This window comes from Triturus cristatus, chromosome 4_1 (genome assembly GCF_964204655.1).
Source record: "Triturus cristatus chromosome 4_1, aTriCri1.1, whole genome shotgun sequence".
NCBI classification, from domain to species: Eukaryota; Metazoa; Chordata; class Amphibia; order Caudata; family Salamandridae; genus Triturus; species Triturus cristatus.
The window spans coordinates 139,115,177-139,139,338 of record NC_140585.1 but is presented as its reverse complement, the minus strand read 5'-3'; the positions used below and the strand labels follow the sequence as shown (position 1 = coordinate 139,139,338).

General features: G+C 40.9%; 9 non-coding genes across 9 annotated transcripts; all 9 read left to right on the top strand.

Annotated features, from left to right (window-relative positions):
• Positions 1–1,605: 1,605 nt before the first annotated feature.
• TRNAC-GCA (transfer RNA cysteine (anticodon GCA)) lies at positions 1,606–1,677 on the top strand. Its single transcript has one exon. It is a non-coding gene; the product is annotated as a tRNA-Cys (tRNA).
• Positions 1,678–2,674: 997 nt separating this feature from the next.
• Positions 2,675–2,746, top strand: TRNAC-GCA (transfer RNA cysteine (anticodon GCA)). Its single transcript has one exon. It is a non-coding gene; the product is annotated as a tRNA-Cys (tRNA).
• Positions 2,747–3,755: 1,009 nt separating this feature from the next.
• TRNAC-GCA (transfer RNA cysteine (anticodon GCA)) lies at positions 3,756–3,827 on the top strand. The gene has a single exon. It is a non-coding gene; the product is annotated as a tRNA-Cys (tRNA).
• A 997-nt stretch (positions 3,828–4,824) lies between these two features.
• TRNAC-GCA (transfer RNA cysteine (anticodon GCA)) lies at positions 4,825–4,896 on the top strand. Its single transcript has one exon. It is a non-coding gene; the product is annotated as a tRNA-Cys (tRNA).
• Positions 4,897–5,904: 1,008 nt separating this feature from the next.
• TRNAC-GCA (transfer RNA cysteine (anticodon GCA)) lies at positions 5,905–5,976 on the top strand. The gene has a single exon. It is a non-coding gene; the product is annotated as a tRNA-Cys (tRNA).
• Positions 5,977–19,364: 13,388 nt separating this feature from the next.
• TRNAC-GCA (transfer RNA cysteine (anticodon GCA)) lies at positions 19,365–19,436 on the top strand. Its single transcript has one exon. It is a non-coding gene; the product is annotated as a tRNA-Cys (tRNA).
• A 997-nt stretch (positions 19,437–20,433) lies between these two features.
• TRNAC-GCA (transfer RNA cysteine (anticodon GCA)) lies at positions 20,434–20,505 on the top strand. The gene has a single exon. It is a non-coding gene; the product is annotated as a tRNA-Cys (tRNA).
• A 1,008-nt stretch (positions 20,506–21,513) lies between these two features.
• On the top strand, positions 21,514–21,585 carry TRNAC-GCA (transfer RNA cysteine (anticodon GCA)). The gene has a single exon. It is a non-coding gene; the product is annotated as a tRNA-Cys (tRNA).
• Positions 21,586–23,663: 2,078 nt separating this feature from the next.
• TRNAC-GCA (transfer RNA cysteine (anticodon GCA)) lies at positions 23,664–23,735 on the top strand. The gene has a single exon. It is a non-coding gene; the product is annotated as a tRNA-Cys (tRNA).
• The last annotated feature ends 427 nt before the right edge of the window (positions 23,736–24,162 follow it).

Genomic DNA, 24,162 nt, shown 5'->3' with positions numbered 1-24,162 from the left:
GCAAAATGTATGAACCCTGGTTGCAGATGAAAAAAGGCTGGCTCGGAGACTCAGGCCATTTTCGAACACAAAATGGCCTTTTCTGATATATTAAATTGATGGTACTTGAAAGGGACGTTTGGGTGTACCTTCCAAATACCAAATTGCAGTGGTATGTAGAAATGTTTTTCGTCCATCATTTGGCCCAAAACAATCATACTTCACCACCATCTCGGTGATTGTGGTAACCAATCCGCGAAAGGATAAGGCGTCCCGTAAAAACCTCTTCCCCTTTGAGAATGTTTCAAAACAAGCATTTTATGTACAGGCATTGGTCCTATGGACCACTGCCTGTTCAAATAAAATAACAATGAAACATATAAATATTTTTTTTAAACTATACCGTTTTCCTTCAATAAATAATATTAAGAACTACTTCTCCTGTTCCACAGTTTCAAGCTTGTACATTCCGGCCCAACTGAGCATGATGCTCACACTCTTTCATGAGGTACTGATATATTTTCATTCCGACTCTCACAAACAGGTGGGGATATAGCTCAGTGGTAGAGTATTTGACTGCAGATCAAGAGGTCCCTTGTTCAAATCCAGGTGTCCCCGTAGCCTGTTTTGGTTCTTGTGTTTATAGCTGGGACTTTTCATAAAACCCCTTTGGATCATCATTGACAGAGTCAGTGTTCGCTTGGATCTTACACTTTAATAGCATTACAATGTCACTGCTCAAAACCTGAGAGTAAATGCATTTTTATACAGGGCTCGGTATTCCGTATGGGAAATGTCTGAAAAAGCATTGATTTATTTTGGAATCTGGCTCTTCCTTTCACAGCACCAAACAAAGGGAATGGACTATGAAAGCCATTGACAACTTTGTTTTACAGTTTGGTGCTTCCTTCGATCGCACTACAGAAATTGCATAGAAAAGTGGGCAGCAATGCAGTCAATCTATTCCTCATTTAACCTGTGTCCTCAGTCTTACATGTAGTCCACCTCTTCTCTGTGCATACAAAGTATGTGTTTGTTTGAAGCACTTCATTTTTGTGCAATGCATTCTATATTTTCTTTCTACTAAAAAACGCTGCCCACGTACAAGATGTACGAACCCTAGTTGCAGGTGCAAGCAGGCTGGTCTGAGAAACCAGGCCATTTGCGAACACAAAATAGCTTTTTCTGATGTATTAAATCGAAGGTACATGAAATGGGTGTTTGGTGGTACCTTCAAATACCAAATTGTAGTGGTATGCAGAAATGTTTTTTCACCGTAATTTGGCCCAAAACAATCATACTTCACCACCATATCAGTGATTGTGGTAATCAATCCACAAAGATAAGTAGTCTCGTAAAAACCTCTTCCCCTTTGAGAATGTTTCAAAACAAACATTTTAATTACAGATATTGGTCCTATGGACCACTGCCTATTCAAATAAAATAACAATTAAACATATACAATTTGTTTTTTAAATGATCCTGCTTTCCTTCAATTAATAATATTAAGAACTACTTCTCCTTTTCCACAGTTTCAAGCTCGTACTTTGTGGCCCAACTGAGCTTGAGCCTCTCACTCTTTCATGATGTACTGATATGTTGTCATTCTGATCTTTGAAAACAGTTGGGGATATAGCTCAGTGGTAGAGCATTTGACTGCAGATCAAGAGGTCCTTGGTTCAAATCCTGGTGTCCCCTAAACCTATTTTGGTTCTGTTGTTTGTAGCTGGGATCTTTCATAAAGTCCCTTTGGATCACCATTGACAGAGTCAGTGTTCAGTTGGATCTTATACTTTATTAGCATTACAGTGTCACTGCTCAAAACCTGGGAATAAATGCATTTTTACACAGGGCGTGGGAACTTTCTGAAACATCATTGATTTATTTTGGAATCCGGCTCTTCCTTTCACAGCTTCAAGCAAAGAGAATTACTATGAAAACAATTGAAAACTTTGTTATACAGTTTGGTTCTTCCTTGTAGCGCACTAAAGAAATGGCATAGTATACTCGGCAGCGCTGCAGTCAATCTATTTCTCATTTAACCTGTGTCCTCAGTCTTACATATATTCCTCCTCTCCTCTGTGCATACAAAATATGTGTTTGTTTAAAGCACTTCATTCTTGTACAACGTAGAAACTATTTAATTTCTCCTTAAAACCTCTGCCTACGTGCAAAATGTGTGAACCCTCGTTGCAGATGAAAAAAGGCTGGCTCGAAGACTCAGGCCATTTTCGAACACAAAATGGCCTTTTCTGATATATTAAATTGATGGTACTTGAAAGGGACGTTTGGGTGTACCTTCCAAATACCAAATTGCAGTGGTATGTAGAAATGTTTTTCGTCCATCATTTGGCCCAAAACAATCATACTTCACCACCATATCGGTGATTGTGGTAACCAATCCGCGAAAGGATAAGGCGTCCCGTAAAAACCTCTTCCCCTTTGAGAATGTTTCAAAACAAGCATTTTATGTACAGGCATTGGTCCTATGGACCACTGCCTGTTCAAATAAAATAACAATGAAACATATAAATATTTTTTTTAAACAATCCCGTTTTCCTTCAATAAATAATATTAAGAACTACTTCTCCTGTTCCACAGTTTCAAGCTTGTACTTTCCGGTCCAACTGAGCATGATGCTCACACTCTTTCATGAGGTACTGATATATTTTCATTCCGACTCTCACAAACAGGTGGGGATATAGCTCAGTGGTAGAGCATTTGACTGCAGATCAAGAGGTCCCTGGTTCAAATCCAGGTGTCCCCTTGGCCTGTTTTGGTTCTTGTGTTTGTAGCTGGGAATTTTCATAAAACCCCTTTGGATCATCATTGACAGAGTCAGTGTTCGCTTGGATCTTACACTTTAATAGCATTACAATGTCACTGCTCAAAACCTGAGAGTAAATGCATTTTTATACAGGGCTCGGTATTTCGTATGGGAAATGTCTGAAAAAGCATTGATTTATTTTGGAATCTGGCTCTTCCTTTCACAGCACCAAACAAAGGGAATGGACTATGAAAGCAATTGACAACTTTGTTTTACAGTTTGGTGCTTCCTTCGATCGCACTACAGAAATTGCATAGAAAAGTGGGCAGAAATGCAGTCAATCTATTCCTCATTTAACCTGTGTCCTCAGTCTTACATGTATTCCACCTCTTCTCTGTGCATACAAAGTATGTGTTTGTTTGAAGCACTTCATTTTTGTGCAATGCATAATCTATTTACTTTCTACTAAAAAACGCTGCCCACGTACAAGATGTAAGAACCCTAGTTGCAGGTGCAAGCAGGCTGGTCTGAGAAACCAGGCCATTTGCGAACACAAAATTGCTTTTTCTGATGTATTAAGTTGAAGGTACATGAAATGGGTGTTTGGTTGTACCTTCAAATACCAAATTGTAGTGGTATGTAGAAATGTTTTTTCACCGTAATTTGGCCCAAAACAATCATACTTCACCACCATATCAGTGATTGTGGTAATCAATCCACAAAGATAAGTAGTCTCGTAAAAACCTGTTCCTCTTTGAGAATGTTTCAAAACAAACATTTTAATTACAGATATTGGTCCTATGGACCACTGCCTATTCAAATAAAATAACAATTAAACATATACATTTTGTTTTTTAAATGATCCTGTTTCCCTTTAATTAATAATATTAAGAACTACTTCTCCTTTTCCACAGTTTCAAGCTCGTACTTTGTGGCCCTAACTGAGCTTGAGCCTCTCACTCTTTCATGATGTACTGATATATTGTCATTCTGATCTTTGAAAACAGTTGGGGATATAGCTCAGTGGTAGAGCATTTGACTGCAGATCAAGAGGTCCCTGGTTCAAATCCGGGTGTCCCCTAAACCTATTTTGGTTCTGGTGTTTGTAGCTAGGATCTTTCATAAAGTCCCTTTGGATCACCATTGACAGAGTCAGTGTTCAGTTGGATCTTATACTTTATTAGCATGACAGTGTCACTGCTCAAAACCTGGGAATAAATGCATTTTTACACAGGGCGTGGGAACTTTCTGAAACATCATTGATTTATTTTGGAATCCGGCTCTTCCTTTCACAGCTTCAAACAAAGAGAATGAGTATGAAAACAATTGAAAACTTTGTTATACAGTTTGGTGCTTCCTTGTAGCGCACTAAAGAAAAGGCATAGTATAGTCGGCAGCGCTGCAGTCAATCTATTTCTCATTTAACATGTGTCCTCAGTCTTACATATATTCCTCCTCTCCTCTGTGCATACAAAATATGTGTTTGTTTAAAGCACTTCATTCTTGTGCAACGTAGAAACTATTTAATTTCTCCTTAAAACCTCTGCCTATGTGCAAAATGTATGAACCCTCGTTGCAGATGAAAAAAGGCTGGCTCGAAGACTCAGGTCATTTTCGAACACAAAATGGCCTTTTCTGGTATATTAAATTGATGGTACTTGAAAGGGACATTTGGGTGTACCTTCCAAATACCAAATTGCAGTGGTATGTAGAAATGTTTTTCGTCCATCATTTGGCCCAAAACAATCATACTTCACCACCATCTCGGTGATTGAGGTAACCAATCCGCGAAAGGATAAGGCGTCCCGTAAAAACCTCTTCCTCTTTGAGAATGTTTCAAAACAAGCATTTTATGTACAGGCATTGGTCCTATGGACCACTGCCTGTTCAAATAAAATAACAATGAAACATATAAATATTTTTTTTAAACGATCCCGTTTTCCTTCAATAAATAATATTAAGAACTACTTCTCCTGTTCCACAGTTTCAAGCTTGTACTTTCCGGCCGAACTGAGCATGATGCTCACACTCTTTCATGAGGTACTGATATATTTTCATTCCGACTCTCACAAACAGGTGGGGATATAGCTCAGTGGTAGAGCATTTGACTGCAGATCAAGAGGTCCCTGGTTCAAATCCAGGTGTCCCCTTGGCCTGTTTTGGTTCTTGTGTTTGTAGCTGGGACTTTTCATAAAACCCCTTTGGATCCTCATTGACAGAGTCAGTGTTCGCTTGGATCTTACACTTTAACAGCATTACAATGTCACTGCTCAAAACCTGAGAGTAAATGCATTTTTATACAGGGCTCGGTATTCCGTATGGGAAATGTCTGAAAAAGCATTGATTTATTTTGGAATCTGGCTCTTCCTTTCACAGCACCAAACAAAGTGAATGGACTATGAAAGCAATTGACAACTTTGTTTTACAGTTTGGTGCTTCCTTCGATCACACTACAGAAATTGCATAGAAAAGTGGGCAGCAATGCAGTCAATCTATTCCTCATTTAACCTGTGTCCTCAGTCTTACGTGTATTCCACCTCTTCTCTGTGCATACAAAGTATGTGTTTGTTTGAAGCACTTCATTTTTGTGCAATGCATAATCTATGTACTTTCTACTAAAAAACGCTGCCCACGTACAAGATGTAAGAACCCTAGTTGCAGGTGCAAGCAGGCTGGTCTGAGAAACCAGGCCATTTGCGAACACAAAATATTTTTTTCTGATGTATTAAATCGAAGGTACGTGAAAGGGGTGTTTGGTTGTACCTTCAAATACCAAATTGTAGTGGTATGCAGAAATGTTTTTTCACCGTAATTTGGCCCAAAACAATCATACTTCACCACCATATCAGTGATTGTGGTAATCAATCCACAAAGATAAGTAGTCTCGTAAAAACCTCTTCCCCTTTGAGAATGTTTCAAAACAAACATTTTAATTACAGATATTGGTCCTATGGACCACTGCCTATTCAAATAAAATAACAATTAAACATATACATTTTGTTTTTTAAATGATCCTGTTTTCCTTTAATTAATAATATTAAGAACTACTTCTCCTTTTCCACAGTTTCAAGCTCGTACTTTGTGGCCCAACTGAGCTTGAGCCTCTCACTCTTTCATGATGTACTGATATATTGTCATTCTGATCTTTGAAAACAGTTGGGGATATAGCTCAGTGGTAGAGCATTTGACTGCAGATCAAGAGGTCCCTGGTTCAAATCCGGGTGTCCCCTAAACCTATTTTGGTTTTGGTGTTTGTAGCTGGGATCTTTCATAAAGTCCCTATGGATCACCATTGACAGAGTCAGTGTTCAGTTGGATCTTATACTTTATTAGCATTACAGTGTCACTGCTCAAAACCTGGGAATAAATGCATTTTTACACAGGGCGTGGGAACTTTCTGAAACATCATTGATTTATTTTGGAATCCGGCTCTTCCTTTCACAGCTTCAAGCAAAGAGAATCACTATGAAAACAATTGAAAACTTTGTTATACAGTTTGGTGCTTCCTTGTAGCGCACTAAAGAAATGGCGTAGTATACTCGGCAGCGCTGCAGTCAATCTATTTCTCATTTAACCTGTGTCCTCAGTCTTACATATATTCCTCCTCTCCTCTGTGCATACAAAATATGTGTTTGTTTAAAGCACTTCATTCTTGTGCAACGTAGAAACTATTTAATTTCTCCTTAAAACCTCTGCCTACGTGCAAAATGTATGAACCCTCGTTGCAGATGAAAAAAGGCTGGCTCGAAGACTCAGGCCATTTTCGAACACAAAATGGCCTTTTCTGATATATTAAATTGATGGTACTTGAAAGGGACGTTTGGGTGTACCTTCCAAATACCAAATTGCAGTGGTATGTAGAAATGTTTTTCGTCCATCATTTGGCCCAAAACAATCATACTTCACCACCATCTCGGTGATTGTGGTAACCAATCCGCGAAAGGATAAGGCGTCCCGTAAAAACCTCTTCCCCTTTGAGAATGTTTCAAAACAAGCATTTTATGCACAGGCACATTTTATGTACAGGCAATGTGGAAATGTGGATTTTCCTGATCAGTTATGTCCCCTATCTTGGACCCCAACGGTTCTATATGCATGTTACAAGTACATGTATGTTCCCTCCAGTTCCAGTTTCTAAGACGCAAACATATGTGTGTCTACCGTCGACATGTTCTCTGTCAGATCCGCCATCAATGGGCTGGATATTCGATTCCTAAGTATGAAAGACCACCGACTTTATATGGCTAAGTTATTCCATTTTTACCGTTCAGGCAAGTAGGCCCGATTCTTTCCTCAAAGCCTTTCCCTGCTCTCTGTCTCTGACAGTTTCAGCTTGAGCTCGCATCTGTATCCATGAACTTTGTCCTACTCCCTGTGCAGCTAACGGTGCCTGCCTCGGCCAGTTTTCGCCTGCCTGCCAAGAAGCTGTATTTCACCTTCGAATTATCTATTTTGCTCTTCAGCCGATGCATTCCTGTCTAGTGATTTAGGTAAACATTTCCTTTTGCTCACAAGCAAAGGACTCAGCCTTTCCGTCCTCCTGCAAGTGATTCATAGCCCTGTTGCCATGGAAAGTTTTCTGCCCCTCGCATCTCATATAGGCACTTAGACGCTTGTACACGCACACACAGTCAGTATAGAATAGATTCTGTCCGAGAGTCCTTCCTTGTGGATAACATCGTTCTCTAAACATAGGATGTTAGATATGATTTGGGATTAGGTTGACTTGACCCCCCAGACTTCTCGTCTCCACGTGTAGAGCTAAATGTCAAGTCCCCTTCACCCCCTAGTTGCACGTCAATCACACGTCATGCTGCTGCGCGCGCATCTATGTTAAGGATTATCTTATAGATCCACCTATGTAAGATAATCAGAGCCAATCATGTTTCTTTTTGCTCCTTATTACGCCTAGTTTCGATTACGTATTACCATGTCATTTATCTTATCAATTGTTACGCCTTTTGCATTCGTTTCATTGTAATGTATGACCTATAAAAGTTACTTCTTGTCAATAAAGTATTGTACTTCACTTCCTGAACCCTCGTGGTGACGGAACCTGAAGGCCGCGACTCGAGTCGGCCATTTTGGAATAAAGCCCATTTAGAAAACCTCTTATACCACGGATTCTGCCTCTTGTTATTCTGAGCTATTTTACTTTATTTTAAGATTCCGTATGAAATTCAGTTTAGGTGAAAAGAATATTTACCACATAATGGCGCCCGAATAGGGACACTTTCTCATCTCACGCGCCGGCGGTGCGTTGCAGGCCCGGTCTCCTGCCACAGCTGGACGGACCATAAACGCGTACCAGCAGGATTTCCTGTAAGCTCCCTCCGGTCAAGCGGGGGCGACTGAGGCTGCGATCAACCCAGACGAGGCGGTGAGAAGTGCGAAGTATCCCGACCAGAGCCTAGCTGAGAGAGCAAGATCCGAGGTATACAGAGGCCCACCAGGTTTTTTCGAAATCCCGATGTCCAGAGGGTCCGCTGTCCGCAGTCATCGAGTCCCGTCCATTCTCTGAGGCCTTCCGTTTCAAGGAGCTACTCGGTGAGTACCATCGCCGGGGAGGCGTGTTGACGCGCACATAGGTTGTGCCGGTCAAGACGGATTTGGGTACACAAATCCGGTCTGCACTGTTTAGCAGTGTATATGTACTATTTAGCAGTATATCAAGTATTCCGAAGTATTCAGTTATTGTCAAGAATTCAGCGTGGTGATTAGTTAGGCAGACTGTCATCATTGTCGGTCATTGTTAAAATGTTTAATGTTTAATGTTTAAAGTGTTCAAATATTGTGGTATGAATGATTGTTCATTGTTCACTGTTCATTATTGTGTTTTTCGTATTAAGTGAATTCAAGAGTAAGTATCAGATCAGTTGTCAAGATGCCGCTCTTCTCGAAGTTAAGACAGATTACTACCAGAAAAGGGGTGCTTGAAGAAGCAGTTCCTATTCCTCCTAGGGACACTCCAGGGCATTTTATGTATCACAAGCATGGCTTAGATGCCATATTGTTTCTTGATCTATGGGTAGATTATACCAAGGGATTGCCGGAAAGTCAAAGGTGGCCCGCAGCGGGAACCTGGGATGCAGAGTGCATCATGAAAGTGGAGGAAGAGTTATGGAAAAGAAAGGTCAGACAGTCACAGAAAGACGCTGTTGAGTTATGGCGTAAAGAATCTCATAGACGCACAGAAAAAGCACGTAGACAAGAAGAGAGGAGCAAAGAAAGTTCAAAGGAAGTTCAAGAAAATCTATTAATTGAGGAAGGTATCCGAGTGAAATCAGAACAAGTAAATAGACAAAGAAATGCTCTTACGAATGGTATGTACCCCCTTCTAGCCGAAGGACTACCTAAGGCTGTTCCAGAGATGCCAAAAGACTTGCCACCCCCATTATTTCCAATTAAGGTACATCCAGAAGGGCATCCCAGAACCGCAGAAGATGTTTTTCTTTCCTCATATCTAGACGACGCAGCTCCCGAGTATGCTAACGCCACACCACATAGACCGTCTGGCGGAGGGGTTCAACGTCAGGATCAGGTATCCGTCCCCGTGCAACAGCAAGTCCCGATACAAGCTTCGGCAAGCACATCTGTTTCCGCATCTGTCCCCGCAGTCGATTCTACAGTGGTATCGACACCCATAGTTGCTGTGTCACGTTCAACGAACCCATTCACACCCGACGCCCCAGATGGGGCCACGGGAGGTGCTAGCAATACCTTTACACCACCTAGAATAAATAAACTTGTCTTTCAAGAGTCAGCGCATTCACGTACACCCAAATTCGTAAGTGAACGTACGCTTAAGGAACTCCTTGTAAATTGTAGATATGACCCGGTGGTTGGTAAAGAGGACGAAATGGTCCTGGCATCATTACGTATCAGACGAGCCGCAGAGTATTTAGCGAGGTTACCAGGAATGACTACGCATCTAGACGAAATATATCATTTTGTTCAAACAGGGCGAGATCCAGAATGTATTAACAGAGCTATGGAATTCCAGAAAGTAGAGATACAGGGGGAACTGTTACGTTTCCTCATAAACTGTGTGATCAGAAATCAAGACCGTCCGGGGGTAGACCCGAATGCAATGCTTATTCTTACAAGATGGAGCCAGAATATATCAGAAGGGAGACACGATAAGAAAAACTGTATAATAGCCATGTGCCGAAAAATCCGTAGAGAGATAGAGCGTATTCATGAAGAAAGATTGGAAACAGACGAGTTCGAGCAAGATGAAGTGTCCGAATCAGGGAATTCCGCAAGACAGTCAGAGACCATAGCCTATGTAGGCAGAGGAAGATCCTGTGATAATACTAGATGTTTTTCTGATCCCATACACTCTGTATGCCCAAATAACAGCAGAACGTACCCGACGCCTGTAATAAATCTGAAGTCTCCTGAACATTTGTTTCAAGCCGCAGATAAAATACTACGAGAACGAAGGGGTTACCACCTCCTCGATTCCATGGATGAGCAAGAATTAGCCAGATCAGCCGTTCACTGGATTGACAGTCCTGAAAAATACGGTGATGAGACCGTAGCACACACGTTTTTTAATCTCAGTGCAGATGAACAACGTTTAGCTGGAATCTATATGATTCAGCAACTCCTTATATTATATAAGAGCCAACATGCTGACCCTGGTCCTTTACCTGATATATTAACGGAACTACTCACGAACAGATGGAGAGGTTCTAGTAACAAGTTAATTAAAGAGATATTAGTGTCACGTAAACAGTATGTCCTTTTTGTAAGTCCGGATTCTCTCTCGCTGCCCCGCAGAGAAAGAACGCCGTACTATATGGATAGACAAAATCCCTTACGAGAAGTGCACCCAATAAAAGGCGAAGACAATCAGTTTCACCGTGTATTTGTATACACACCCATATCAAAAATTGAATTGTTAGAAATGAAGAAAGTAGTACCAAGTCATGACAAAGACCCAGCGGGTTTCCACCGAGAAATTAAGGACATGTTACTGATGGGAGAGTATACCTATCCTGATATTATGACGATATTAAAGGTGCTCTTACCTGCTGGCATTTATGAAAAACTGAAAGAAAAAGAGTGGGAAGTGGGTGACCAAAAGATAGATTGGACAGCATTAGAAACGGAGGAAAAGGCCCGAACTGCAGGTTCAGGACTCGGGGATAAAGTCAAAGCATTACCAGGTTTACTAGTACAAGTACTGCCACGTTTATTAACTACGAAAAAGGAAGATTGGGGTGCAATCACGGCCTGTAAACAAAAGCATGATGAAGACACAAGTGATTATTATGCCCGATTTGAAAAATGTTTTGGAATAAATAGTGGGATAAAAACAAGTAGTGAATCGTATCCACACTTATTTGTGACAAAATTAGTAGAAAATGCATTACCTCCAGTAAAGAATAGAATATTGAAATTCGAGAGTACCTGGCAAAGTAACACTCCGTCACAAATGCTACAAATGTTACAGTATCATCACAATAGAATTAGAGATGAACAAGAACACGAACAAAGACGTATGAAAGATACAAAAATGAAAATGCTAGTGTCTCAGACAGTACCGGCTGAAGGACATAAAAAGGGTATGACACAGTCCGATTCAGCAGGACCGGTAAAAGGAACATGCAATTATTGCAAAAAGCCAGGTCATTACGTACATGATTGTCCAGTTTTAAAACATAATATCGCCATAGGTAAAACACAAGAAAGATCACGGCCACTCAGACAAGATCAGAATGAACAAGGAGCTATGCCGCATCCCCAGGCCATGCCAGCCGCACAACAGCCAATACAGTTTGTGCCAGCTGCACCACCGTTGCCTGCTACTGCCACACAAACCACAACACGACAAATGTATCAGACTGCACAGTATGAATATCCTGAGTATCAGCGTTACGCATGAACAAGCCTAGAGAGGGAAGTTGACTTACCGCTTATCGAGATTCCTGTAGATCAAGAAGGACCTTATGTACATAGTGAATTATTAGGTCAAGATAGAAAATTCTTACTCGATACAGGGGCAAGTCGAACAACTATAAAACGTAGTGAAGTTCCAGGGGCACCCCTCTCAGGCTCACAAAATGTTTCCCTTGGTTTTTCAGGAAAACCTATTGTTAATGAAGTATCACAGCCTCTCCCACTTACGATAGGACCTTTGACACGAACTACAGATTTATTGCTTACTAAATCATGCCCAGAAAATCTGTTAGGAATTAAAACTCTGAAAGCACTAGGAGCCATAATATGTTGTTCTCCGGAAGGAGTAAGGTTGTTTTTACGTGATTTTAAAGGTCACTATGTGTCTAGAGACATGGATCCCCGACTACAGACTTTACCAGTACATCTATGGGCACAAGGCCCTACGGATGTCGGCTGCATGAACATTACACCATACCGAGTCACATTGAAAGCAGGAGTGGTACTGCCACGAATGCGACAATACAAGTTACCGCATGATGCTGTAGTGGCTTTGTTGAAAATCATTGATGAGCTAATTGCCCAGGGAGTAGTTGTAGAAACAGACTCCAATGTATGTAATTCACCGATAATTCCGATTCTTAAACGAACTGATCCTACTGCCCCACCAGTATACCGATTGGTTATTGATTTGCGTGAACTAAACAAGTGCATTGTACCACAATTTCCTGTGGTCCCTGATATATCACCATTATTGACAGCAATTGATTCCGAAGCAACATTCTTTACTGTAATTGATCTCAAGAATGCCTTTTTCAGCGTCCCAATAGATCCGGAAAGCCAATACTTGTTCGGATTCAGTTTAAATGGGCGCAGCTTTAAATTCTCACGCGCTCCCCAAGGATTCACAGAAAGCCCCAGCATCTACAGCCAAGCACTGAAACGAGAACTTGACAGTATCCACATGCCAGTCAATACTGCACTGCTTCAATATGTCGATGATCTGCTGATCACCGCGAGAAGCGAACCTGAATGTGAAAAGGCTTCTCTGACAGTTTTACATTTTCTAGCCGACAAGGGGCACAAGGTGTCTCCTTCTAAGCTGCAATTCTGTGTCCAGCGAGTTATTTATCTTGGTCACTCGCTGTCCAAGGAGGGAAGGCAGCTTACACCAGATCGCATCCAGTTAATTGCTAACATGTCAATACCCCAGACACAAAAGGAGGTGCGGGCTTTCATAGGCCTCACTTCATATTGTAGGCAGTGGATCCCTCAGTACGCATTTCTAGCAAAACCACTCATTCAGTTAACCACACAGGAGGCAGCCACATCGACTGTTCTCCCTTGGACTCAGGAACATACACAAGCTTTTGAAAGCCTAAAGGAAGCCTTATGTCAAGCACCTGTTTTAGCAACACCATGTTATAGCAAACATTTTACACTCTTTGTTACAGAACGTGAAGGTACGGCCTTGTCAGTACTCACTCAGGATCAAGCAGGATCACGCAAGCCATGTGCTTATTTTTCCAGTACATTAGATCCCGTAGCTCAGGCTTTGCCTGCATGCCTGAAATCAGTGGCAGCGACAGCTTTAGCAATCAGACAAAGCGATGCCATAGTGTTAGGACATCCATTGACAGTACAAGTACCGCATGCAGTAGAGGTTCTTGTGAACCGAACACAAACACAACACTTGACCATAGCAAGACTTACCGGTTATGAACTGACATTGTTTCAGCCACACATAGAGATCCGACGGTGTAATACATTGAATCCTGCTACACTATTACCTGTAATTGGAACAGACCCACTAGCTCATGATTGTGTTGAAATCATTGAAATAAAGACGAAACCTAGACAAGACTTGACAGACGTTCCATTGTTAGATCCAGACCTGACGTTGTATAAGACGGATCGTGCATGAGAACAAGTACAGGAGATTTAGTGGCCGCGTATGCAGTCACAACAGACACTGAAGTTATTGAGACAAATTGTATAGATACTTTGTCAGCCCAAGCAGCAGAACTTATTGCTCTAACACAAGCCTGCATTCAAGCCACAAATAAGAAAGTTAATGTATATACTGACTCACGTTATGCATTCGGAGTTGTACACGACTTCGGCGTGCTGTGGCGAGAGAGAGGTTATTTAACCTCCCACGGTGCCCACATTCAGCACGGACCCCTCATTCATGCCTTGTTAGACGCAATACATCTGCCCACTGCTATATCGATTATGAAATGTAAAGCACACACGAAGGTTACTGATATCATTTCTCAAGGCAATGATTTAGCTGACAGAACAGCTAAACAGACTGCTCAGAACCGCACATTAGACATGACAAAGCCAATAGTTCAGACACCAACACAGTGTATGACAATTAAGGATCCCGCACTTGACGTAATTGACATACAGACACATGCTACTGCAGAAGAATTAAAGAAATGGACTGAACTAGGAGGGATCCAGACAGATCAGGGATGGATGACGAAGGAGAAATCTGTATGGTTTCTTCCTGACTCTATGGTCCAAGCCATTATAGCTACAATTCACAGCCCGGCGCATTTAGGAGAAAAAGCTATGTTAGATAGCATTCAACACATTTGGTTCAATAAACATTTACGAGCAGCAGCTAAACAAAAGGTCCGTACCTGTATGATATGTTGTCAGTTCAACCCAGGAAAAAGTGTTCCCGTAGAACAGGGTGGATTCCAGACTCCTGATCATCCTTTTGAAGTGCTCCAAATGGATTATATCCAGATGGAACGATGTCGAGGATTCAAATATGTTCTTGTAGTTGTCTGCGCTCTCTCCCGATGGACTGAGGCGTACCCAGTATCAGATTACACGGCCCCGACTACTGCCAAACAGTTAGTTCGAGAATTCTTCCCACGGTACGGTTTACCACGTGTTGTATATTCAGATAACGGCCCGCCTTTCTCATCCGAATTAATGAAACATGTCTCACTTTTGTTGGGATATCAGTGGAAATTCCACTGTGTCCGACACCCCGAGGCAGCAGGCCTCGTGGAACGACATAATCAAATTTTGAAAATCAGATTGTCTAAAATATGTAAGGAGAAAGGTGTTGACTGGATAGTAGCCTTACCAGTTGCACTATTTTACATAAGAATGGTAGCACACTCTCGAACAGGGCTATCCCCGTATGAGGTGATCTTCGGAAGGCCACCAAATATGTGGGGGACGCCTATACCACGTAAAATAACTGATGTTAATTGTAATATGCTGACAGACTACTTGGCTTCCTTGATGTCTGCACTACAATCTTGTCGTTCACAGGTAGCTGCAGCTTTTCCTGACAATACTGCGGTGAAACCCCATGACGTTGCTCCGGGTGATCTGGTATTTGTGAGGAATCTCGATCGGAAAACCCAGTTGGAGCCCAGGTGGAAAGAACCGAAGCTAGTCCTGCTGACCACAAGAACAGCCGTGAAAGTTGAGGGCCGCAAGGGCTGGATACATTCCAGCCACATTAAGAAATTTCATGGACTATCCTCGGATATAGACACTGTGCCCTGCACTCCCTCACAGACTGATTCAAAACTTCCTTTTGTTGAAAAGAATGACTCTCAGTGCTATAAATTAAAACTTAGGCCCAAACAGTCGAGCAATTTGATTGTTTAAGTCCTCTCCAAGGTGAAGCGGTTGAATTGTCTCTGACATGTATCCCTTGGACCTGAGTAGAGAAAATACCAGAGAAATGTTGAAACGACAGGAGTATTGTAAATCACTGCGTAGCTACTGTGTGAGGACATTATTAATTCTGTTTTTATTGAGTGTTTTAATAATTATTACGAGTGTGATTTTGCATATATATCATCCTATTCCTAGACATGTTTATAATGTTGCTGCTGAACATTCTTTTAGTGACCTACCGCCACATGAATTATCTTATAGACTTGCGCTGCGCAATAACACTTTCATTAGTATGTTACATCATTCCCATCAGACTAGTAATGCCACCAATTGTTGGGTGTGTGGCCGACTCCCTCCCTATCAGAATAACCAAGGAGTTCTGCCTTTCTTTCCACATCCGTTCACACACAATGGCTCCTGTGGAGCATGGTTTAGTTTACTAAATTCCATAGACCCAGACACAGCAGTTTATCAACAACATTGGATATGGGGAAATCTGAATCTAGTTTTATTCAAAGTCTGTCACCCTAATAAGGAGGGTCACCCCAGTAGAACAGGAACTGATTTAGAAAACGAAGTGTATAAATTAGGTAATTTTACGCCTAATCTTATGATTCTGAATGTCAAATCCGAAGTTGAACTAATTCTGCCCACTATGTCAGTATTTCCAGTTAAGGGTGAATTATGTGTAAGAAAAGTTGGTTCCATACATATGGGCCATAGCCAATGCGTTACTACAATAGAATATAGGGATCAAGGTAAATCTTCATTTAGAGCTTCTCGCCATTCTTACTTTATATGTGGTCAGACGGCATATATGCGTCTGCCTCTAGATTGGGATGGTACCTGTTACATAGCATTCCTTTTACCACCTGTTTTCCTAGCCCCCCCTGATTATTATCGAAATGTTCATTTAGTACACAAAAGAGAGCGAAGAGATCTCCCAGTTGTCGATTATACTGAGACGGCATGGGACAAGTATGTAGATTTCAATAAAGGTATCTTTCCCTATATAGGTACAATATCAAATAGTAAGCTGATACGCAGACTAACCAAGACTCTTGAAGCTGTAGTAAACGAGACTATAGCCGCCCTAGGCAATCTGACAGAGGAACAATCAGTGATGAGAATTGTTGTTCTCCAGAATCGTCTTGTCCTTGACGTCATCCTGGCCGATAGGGGCGGAGCTTGCAGGGTCATCGGATCCAGCTGCTGCATATTCATACCAGAAAATTCGCCATCTGTATATAAAGCTATAACACGCCTTCATAAGATTGTGAGCCAGATACACGAGAATCCAGGCACTTGGACGTGGTCCGGGTGGTTTTGGAGTGTGATATCAGCCTGGGGATGGAGAGTTCTATCCTTCCTAGGTATTGGCCTTCTTATGCTCTTCAGTTGTTGTTTATGCCTGCAATGTGGACCAGCGATTTGTGGTCTGTGTGCCACATCATGCATTCCATATCAAAGTTCTCGTTCAAAATGCCGGAAAAAGAAGGAAGAAGAAATGATGCTCCATGAGCAAATCGATGGAATGTTGAAGATTGATATCTCTTGAAGGGCAAGTAGGGGACAAGGAGGGAATGTGGAAATGTGGATTTTCCTGATCAGTTATGTCCCCTATCTTGGACCCCAACGGTTCTATATGCATGTTACAAGTACATGTATGTTCCCTCCAGTTCCAGTTTCTAAGACGCAAACATATGTGTGTCTACCGTCGACATGTTCTCTGTCAGATCCGCCATCAATGGGCTGGATATTCGATTCCTAAGTATGAAAGACCACCGACTTTATATGGCTAAGTTATTCCATTTTTACCGTTCAGGCAAGTAGGCCCGATTCTTTCCTCAAAGCCTTTCCCTGCTCTCTGTCTCTGACAGTTTCAGCTTGAGCTCGCATCTGTATCCATGAACTTTGTCCTACTCCCTGTGCAGCTAACGGTGCCTGCCTCGGCCAGTTTTCGCCTGCCTGCCAAGAAGCTGTATTTCACCTTCGAATTATCTATTTTGCTCTTCAGCCGATGCATTCCTGTCTAGTGATTTAGGTAAACATTTCCTTTTGCTCACAAGCAAAGGACTCAGCCTTTCCGTCCTCCTGCAAGTGATTCATAGCCCTGTTGCCATGGAAAGTTTTCTGCCCCTCGCATCTCATATAGGCACTTAGACGCTTGTACACGCACACACAGTCAGTATAGAATAGATTCTGTCCGAGAGTCCTTCCTTGTGGATAACATCGTTCTCTAAACATAGGATGTTAGATATGATTTGGGATTAGGTTGACTTGACCCCCCAGACTTCTCGTCTCCACGTGTAGAGCTAAATGTCAAGTCCCCTTCACCCCCTAGTTGCACGTCAATCACACGTCATGCTGCTGCGCGCGCATCTATGTTAAGGATTATCTTATAGATCCACCTATGTAAGATAATCAGAGCCAATCATGTTTCTTTTTGCTCCTTATTACGCCTAGTTTCGATTACGTATTACCATGTCATTTATCTTATCAATTGTTACGCCTTTTGCATTCGTTTCATTGTAATGTATGACCTATAAAAGTTACTTCTTGTCAATAAAGTATTGTACTTCACTTCCTGAACCCTCGTGGTGACGGAACCTGAAGGCCGCGACTCGAGTCGGCCATTTTGGAATAAAGCCCATTTAGAAAACCTCTTATACCACGGATTCTGCCTCTTGTTATTCTGAGCTATTTTACTTTATTTTAAGATTCCGTATGAAATTCAGTTTAGGTGAAAAGAATATTTACCACACTATGGACCACTGCCTGTTCAAATAAAATAACAATGAAACATATAAATATTTTTTTTAAACGATCCCGTTTTCCTTCAATAAATAATATTAAGAACTACTTCTCCTGTTCCACAGTTTCAAGCTTGTACTTTCCGGCCCAACTGAGCATGATGCTCACACTCTTTCATGAGGTACTGATATATTTTCATTCCGACTCTCACAAACAGGTGAGGATATAGCTCAATGGTAGAGCATTTGACTGCAGATCAAGAGGTCCCTGGTTCAAATCCAGGTGTCCCCTTGGCCTGTTTTGGTTCTTGTGTTTGTAGCTGGGAATTTTCATAAAACCCCTTTGGATCATCATTGACAGAGTCAGTGTTCGCTTGGATCTTACACTTTAATAGCATTACAATGTCACTGCTCAAAACCTGAGAGTAAATGCATTTTTATACAGGGCTCGGTATTTCGTATGGGAAATGTCTGAAAAAGCATTGATTTATTTTGGAATCTGGCTCTTCCTTTCACAGCACCAAACAAAGGGAATGGACTATGAAAGCAATTGACAACTTTGTTTTACAGTTTGGTGCTTCCTTCGATCGCACTACAGAAATTGCATAGAAAAGTGGGCAGAAATGCAGTCAATCTATTCCTCATTTAACCTGTGTCCTCAGTCTTACATGTATTCCACCTCTTCTCTGTGCATACAAAGTATGTGTTTGTTTGAAGCACTTCATTTTTGTGCAATGCATAATCTATTTACTTTCTACTAAAAAACGCTGCCCACGTACAAGATGTACGAACCCTAGTTGCAGGTGCAAGCAGGCTGGTCTGAGAAACCAGGCCATTTGCGAACACAAAATTGCTTTTTCTGATGTATTAAGTTGAAGGTACATGAAATGGGTGTTTGGTTGTACCTTCAAATACCAAATTGTAGTGGTATGTAGAAATGTTTTTTCACTGTAATTTGGCCCAAAACAATCATACTTCACCACCATATCAGTGATTGTGGTAATCAATCCACAAAGATAAGTAGTCTCGTAAAAACCTGTTCCTCTTTGAGAATGTTTCAAAACAAACATTTTAATTACAGATATTGGTCCTATGGACCACTGCCTATTCAAATAAAATAACAATTAAACATATACATTTTGTTTTTTAAATGATCCTGTTTTCCTTTAATTAATAATATTAAGAACTACTTCTCCTTTTCCACAGTTTCAAGCTCGTACTTTGTGGCCCTAACTGAGCTTGAGCCTCTCACTCTTTCATGATGTACTGATATATTGTCATTCTGATCTTTGAAAACAGTTGGGGATATAGCTCAGTGGTAGAGCATTTGACTGCAGATCAAGAGGTCCCTGGTTCAAATCCGGGTGTCCCCTAAACCTATTTTGGTTCTGGTGTTTGTAGCTAGGATCTTTCATAAAGTCCCTTTGGATCACCATTGACAGAGTCAGTGTTCAGTTGGATCTTATACTTTATTAGCATTACAGTGTCACTGCTCAAAACCTGGGAATAAATGCATTTTTACACAGGGCGTGGGAACTTTCTGAAACATCATTGATTTATTTTGGAATCCGGCTCTTCCTTTCACAGCTTCAAACAAAGAGAATGAGTATGAAAACAATTGAAAACTTTGTTATACAGTTTGGTGCTTCCTTGTAGCGCACTAAAGAAAAGGCATAGTATAGTCGGCAGCGCTGCAGTCAATCTATTTCTCATTTAACATGTGTCCTCAGTCTTACATATATTCCTCCTCTCCTCTGTGCATACAAAATATGTGTTTGTTTAAAGCACTTCATTCTTGTGCAACGTAGAAACTATTTAATTTCTCCTTAAAACCTCTGCCTATGTGCAAAATGTATGAACCCTCGTTGCAGATGAAAAAAGGCTGGCTCGAAGACTCAGGTCATTTTCGAACACAAAATGGCCTTTTCTGGTATATTAAATTGATGGTACTTGAAAGGGACATTTGGGTGTACCTTCCAAATACCAAATTGCAGTGGTATGTAGAAATGTTTTTCGTCCATCATTTGGCCCAAAACAATCATACTTCACCACCATCTCGGTGATTGAGGTAACCAATCCGCGAAAGGATAAGGCGTCCCGTAAAAACCTCTTCCCCTTTGAGAATGTTTCAAAACAAGCATTTTATGTACAGGCATTGGTCCTATGGACCACTGCCTGTTCAAATAAAATAACAATGAAACATATAAATATTTTTTTTAAACGATCCCGTTTTCCTTCAATAAATAATATTAAGAACTACTTCTCCTGTTCCACAGTTTCAAGCTTGTACTTTCCGGCCGAACTGAGCATGATGCTCACACTCTTTCATGAGGTACTGATATATTTTCATTCCGACTCTCACAAACAGGTGGGGATATAGCTCAGTGGTAGAGCATTTGACTGCAGATCAAGAGGTCCCTGGATCAAATCCAGGTGTCCCCTTGGCCTGTTTTGGTTCTTGTGTTTGTAGCTGGGACTTTTCATAAAACCCCTTTGGATCCTCATTGACAGAGTCAGTGTTCGCTTGGATCTTACACTTTAACAGCATTACAATGTCACTGCTCAAAACCTGAGAGTAAATGCATTTTTATACAGGGCTCGGTATTCCGTATGGGAAATGTCTGAAAAAGCATTGATTTATTTTGGAATCTGGCTCTTCCTTTCACAGCACCAAACAAAGGGAATGGACTATGAAAGCAATTGGCAACTTTGTTTTACAGTTTAGTGCTTCCTTCAATCGCACTACAGAAATTGCATAGAAAAGTGGGCAGCAATGCAGTCAATCTATTCCTCATTTAACCTGTGTCCTCAGTCTTACATGTATTCCACCTCTTCTCTGTGCATACAAAGTATGTGTTTGTTTGAAGCACTTCATTTTTGTGCAATGCATAATCTATTTACTTTCTACTAAAATACGCTGCCCACGTACAAGATGTACGAACCCTAGTTGCAGGTGCAAGCAGGCTGGTCTGAGAAACCAGGCCATTTGCGAACACAAAATAGCTTTTTCTGATGTATTAAATCGAAGGTACATGAAAGGGGTGTTTGGTTGTACCTTCAAATACCAAATTGTAGTGGTATGCAGAAATGTTTTTTCACCGTAATTTGGCCCAAAACAATCATACTTCACCACCATATCAGTGATTGTGGTAATCAATCCACAAAGATAAGTAGTCTCGTAAAAACCTCTTCCCCTTTGAGAATGTTTCAAAACAAACATTTTAATTACAGATATTGGTCCTATGGACCACTGCCTATTCAAATAAAATACCAATTAAACATATACATTTTGTTTTTTAAATGATCCTGTTTTCCTTTAATTAATAATATTAAGAACTACTTCTCCTTTTCCACAGTTTCAAGCTCGTACTTTGTGGCCCAACTGAGCTTGAGCCTCTCACTCTTTCATGATGTACTGATATATTGTCATTCTGATCTTTGAAAACAGTTGGGGATATAGCTCAGTGGTAGAGCATTTGACTGCAGATCAAGAGGTCCCTGGTTCAAATCCGGGTGTCCCCTAAACCTATTTTGGTTCTGGTGTTTGTAGCTGGGATCTTTCATAAAGTCCCTTTGGATCACCATTGACAGAGTCAGTGTTCAGTTGGATCTTATACTTTATTAGCATTACAGTGTCACTGCTCAAAACCTGGGAATAAATGCATTTTTACACAGGGCGTGGGAATTTTCTGAAACATCATTGATTTATTCTGGAATCCGGCTCTTCCTTTCACAGCTTCAAGCAAAGAGAATGACTTCGAAAACAATTGAAAACATTGTTATACAGTTTGGTGCTTCCTTGTAGCGCACTAAAGAAATGGCATAGTATACTCGGCAGCGCTGCAGTCAATCTATTTCTCATTTAACCTGTGTCCTCAGTCTTACATATATTCCTCCTCTCCTCTGTGCATACAAAATATTTGTTTGTTTAAAGCACTTCATTGTTGTGCAACATAGAAACTATTTAATTTCTCCTTAAAACCTCTGCCTACGTGCAAAATGTATGAACCCTGGTTGCAGATGAAAAAAGGCTGGCTCGGAGACTCAGGCCATTTTCGAACACAAAATGGCCTTTTCTGATATATTAAATTGATGGTACTTGAAAGGGACGTTTGGGTGTACCTTCCAAATACCAAATTGCAGTGGTATGTAGAAATGTTTTTCGTCCATCATTTGGCCCAAAACAATCATACTTCACCACCATCTCGGTGATTGTGGTAACCAATCCGCGAAAGGATAAGGCGTCCCGTAAAAACCTCTTCCCCTTTGAGAATGTTTCAAAACAAGCATTTTATGCACAGGCATTGGTCCTATGGACCACTGCCTGTTCAAATAAAATAACAATGAAACATATAAATATTTTTTTTAAACGATACCGTTTTCCTTCAATAAATAATATTAAGAACTACTTCCCCTGTTCCACAGTTTCAAGCTTGTACTTTCCGGCCCAACTGAGCATGATGCTCACACTCTTTCATGAGGTACTGATATATTTTCATTCCGACTCTCACAAACAGGTGAGGATATAGCTCAATGGTAGAGCATTTGACTGCAGATCAAGAGGTCCCTGGTTCAAATCCAGGTGTCCCCTTGGCCTGTTTTGGTTCTTGTGTTTGTAGCTGGGAATTTTCATAAAACCCCTTTGGATCATCATTGACAGAGTCAGTGTTCGCTTGGATCTTACACTTTAATAGCATTACAATGTCACTGCTCAAAACCTGAGAGTAAATGCATTTTTATACAGGGCTCGGTATTTCGTATGGGAAATGTCTGAAAAAGCATTGATTTATTTTGGAATCTGGCTCTTCCTTTCACAGCACCAAACAAAGGGAATGGACTATGAAAGCAATTGACAACTTTGTTTTACAGTTTGGTGCTTCCTTCGATCGCACTACAGAAATTGCATAGAAAAGTGGGCAGAAATGCAGTCAATCTATTCCTCATTTAACCTGTGTCCTCAGTCTTACATGTATTCCACCTCTTCTCTGTGCATACAAAGTATGTGTTTGTTTGAAGCACTTCATTTTTGTGCAATGCATAATCTATTTACTTTCTACTAAAAAACGCTGCCCACGTACAAGATGTACGAACCCTAGTTGCAGGTGCAAGCAGGCTGGTCTGAGAAACCAGGCCATTTGCGAACACAAAATTGCTTTTTCTGATGTATTAAGTTGAAGGTACATGAAATGGGTGTTTGGTTGTACCTTCAAATACCAAATTGTAGTGGTATGTAGAAATGTTTTTTCACTGTAATTTGGCCCAAAACAATCATACTTCACCACCATATCAGTGATTGTGGTAATCAATCCACAAAGATAAGTAGTCTCGTAAAAACCTGTTCCTCTTTGAGAATGTTTCAAAACAAACATTTTAATTACAGATATTGGTCCTATGGACCACTGCCTATTCAAATAAAATAACAATTAAACATATACATTTTGTTTTTTAAATGATCCTGTTTTCCTTTAATTAATAATATTAAGAACTACTTCTCCTTTTCCACAGTTTCAAGCTCGTACTTTGTGGCCCTAACTGAGCTTGAGCCTCTCACTCTTTCATGATGTACTGATATATTGTCATTCTGATCTTTGAAAACAGTTGGGGATATAGCTCAGTGGTAGAGCATTTGACTGCAGATCAAGAGGTCCCTGGTTCAAATCCGGGTGTCCCCTAAACCTATTTTGGTTCTGGTGTTTGTAGCTAGGATCTTTCATAAAGTCCCTTTGGATCACCATTGACAGAGTCAGTGTTCAGTTGGATCTTATACTTTATTAGCATTACAGTGTCACTGCTCAAAACCTGGGAATAAATGCATTTTTACACAGGGCGTGGGAACTTTCTGAAACATCATTGATTTATTTTGGAATCCGGCTCTTCCTTTCACAGCTTCAAACAAAGAGAATGAGTATGAAAACAATTGAAAACTTTGTTATACAGTTTGGTGCTTCCTTGTAGCGCACTAAAGAAAAGGCATAGTATAGTCGGCAGCGCTGCAGTCAATCTATTTCTCATTTAACATGTGTCCTCAGTCTTACATATATTCCTCCTCTCCTCTGTGCATACAAAATATGTGTTTGTTTAAAGCACTTCATTCTTGTG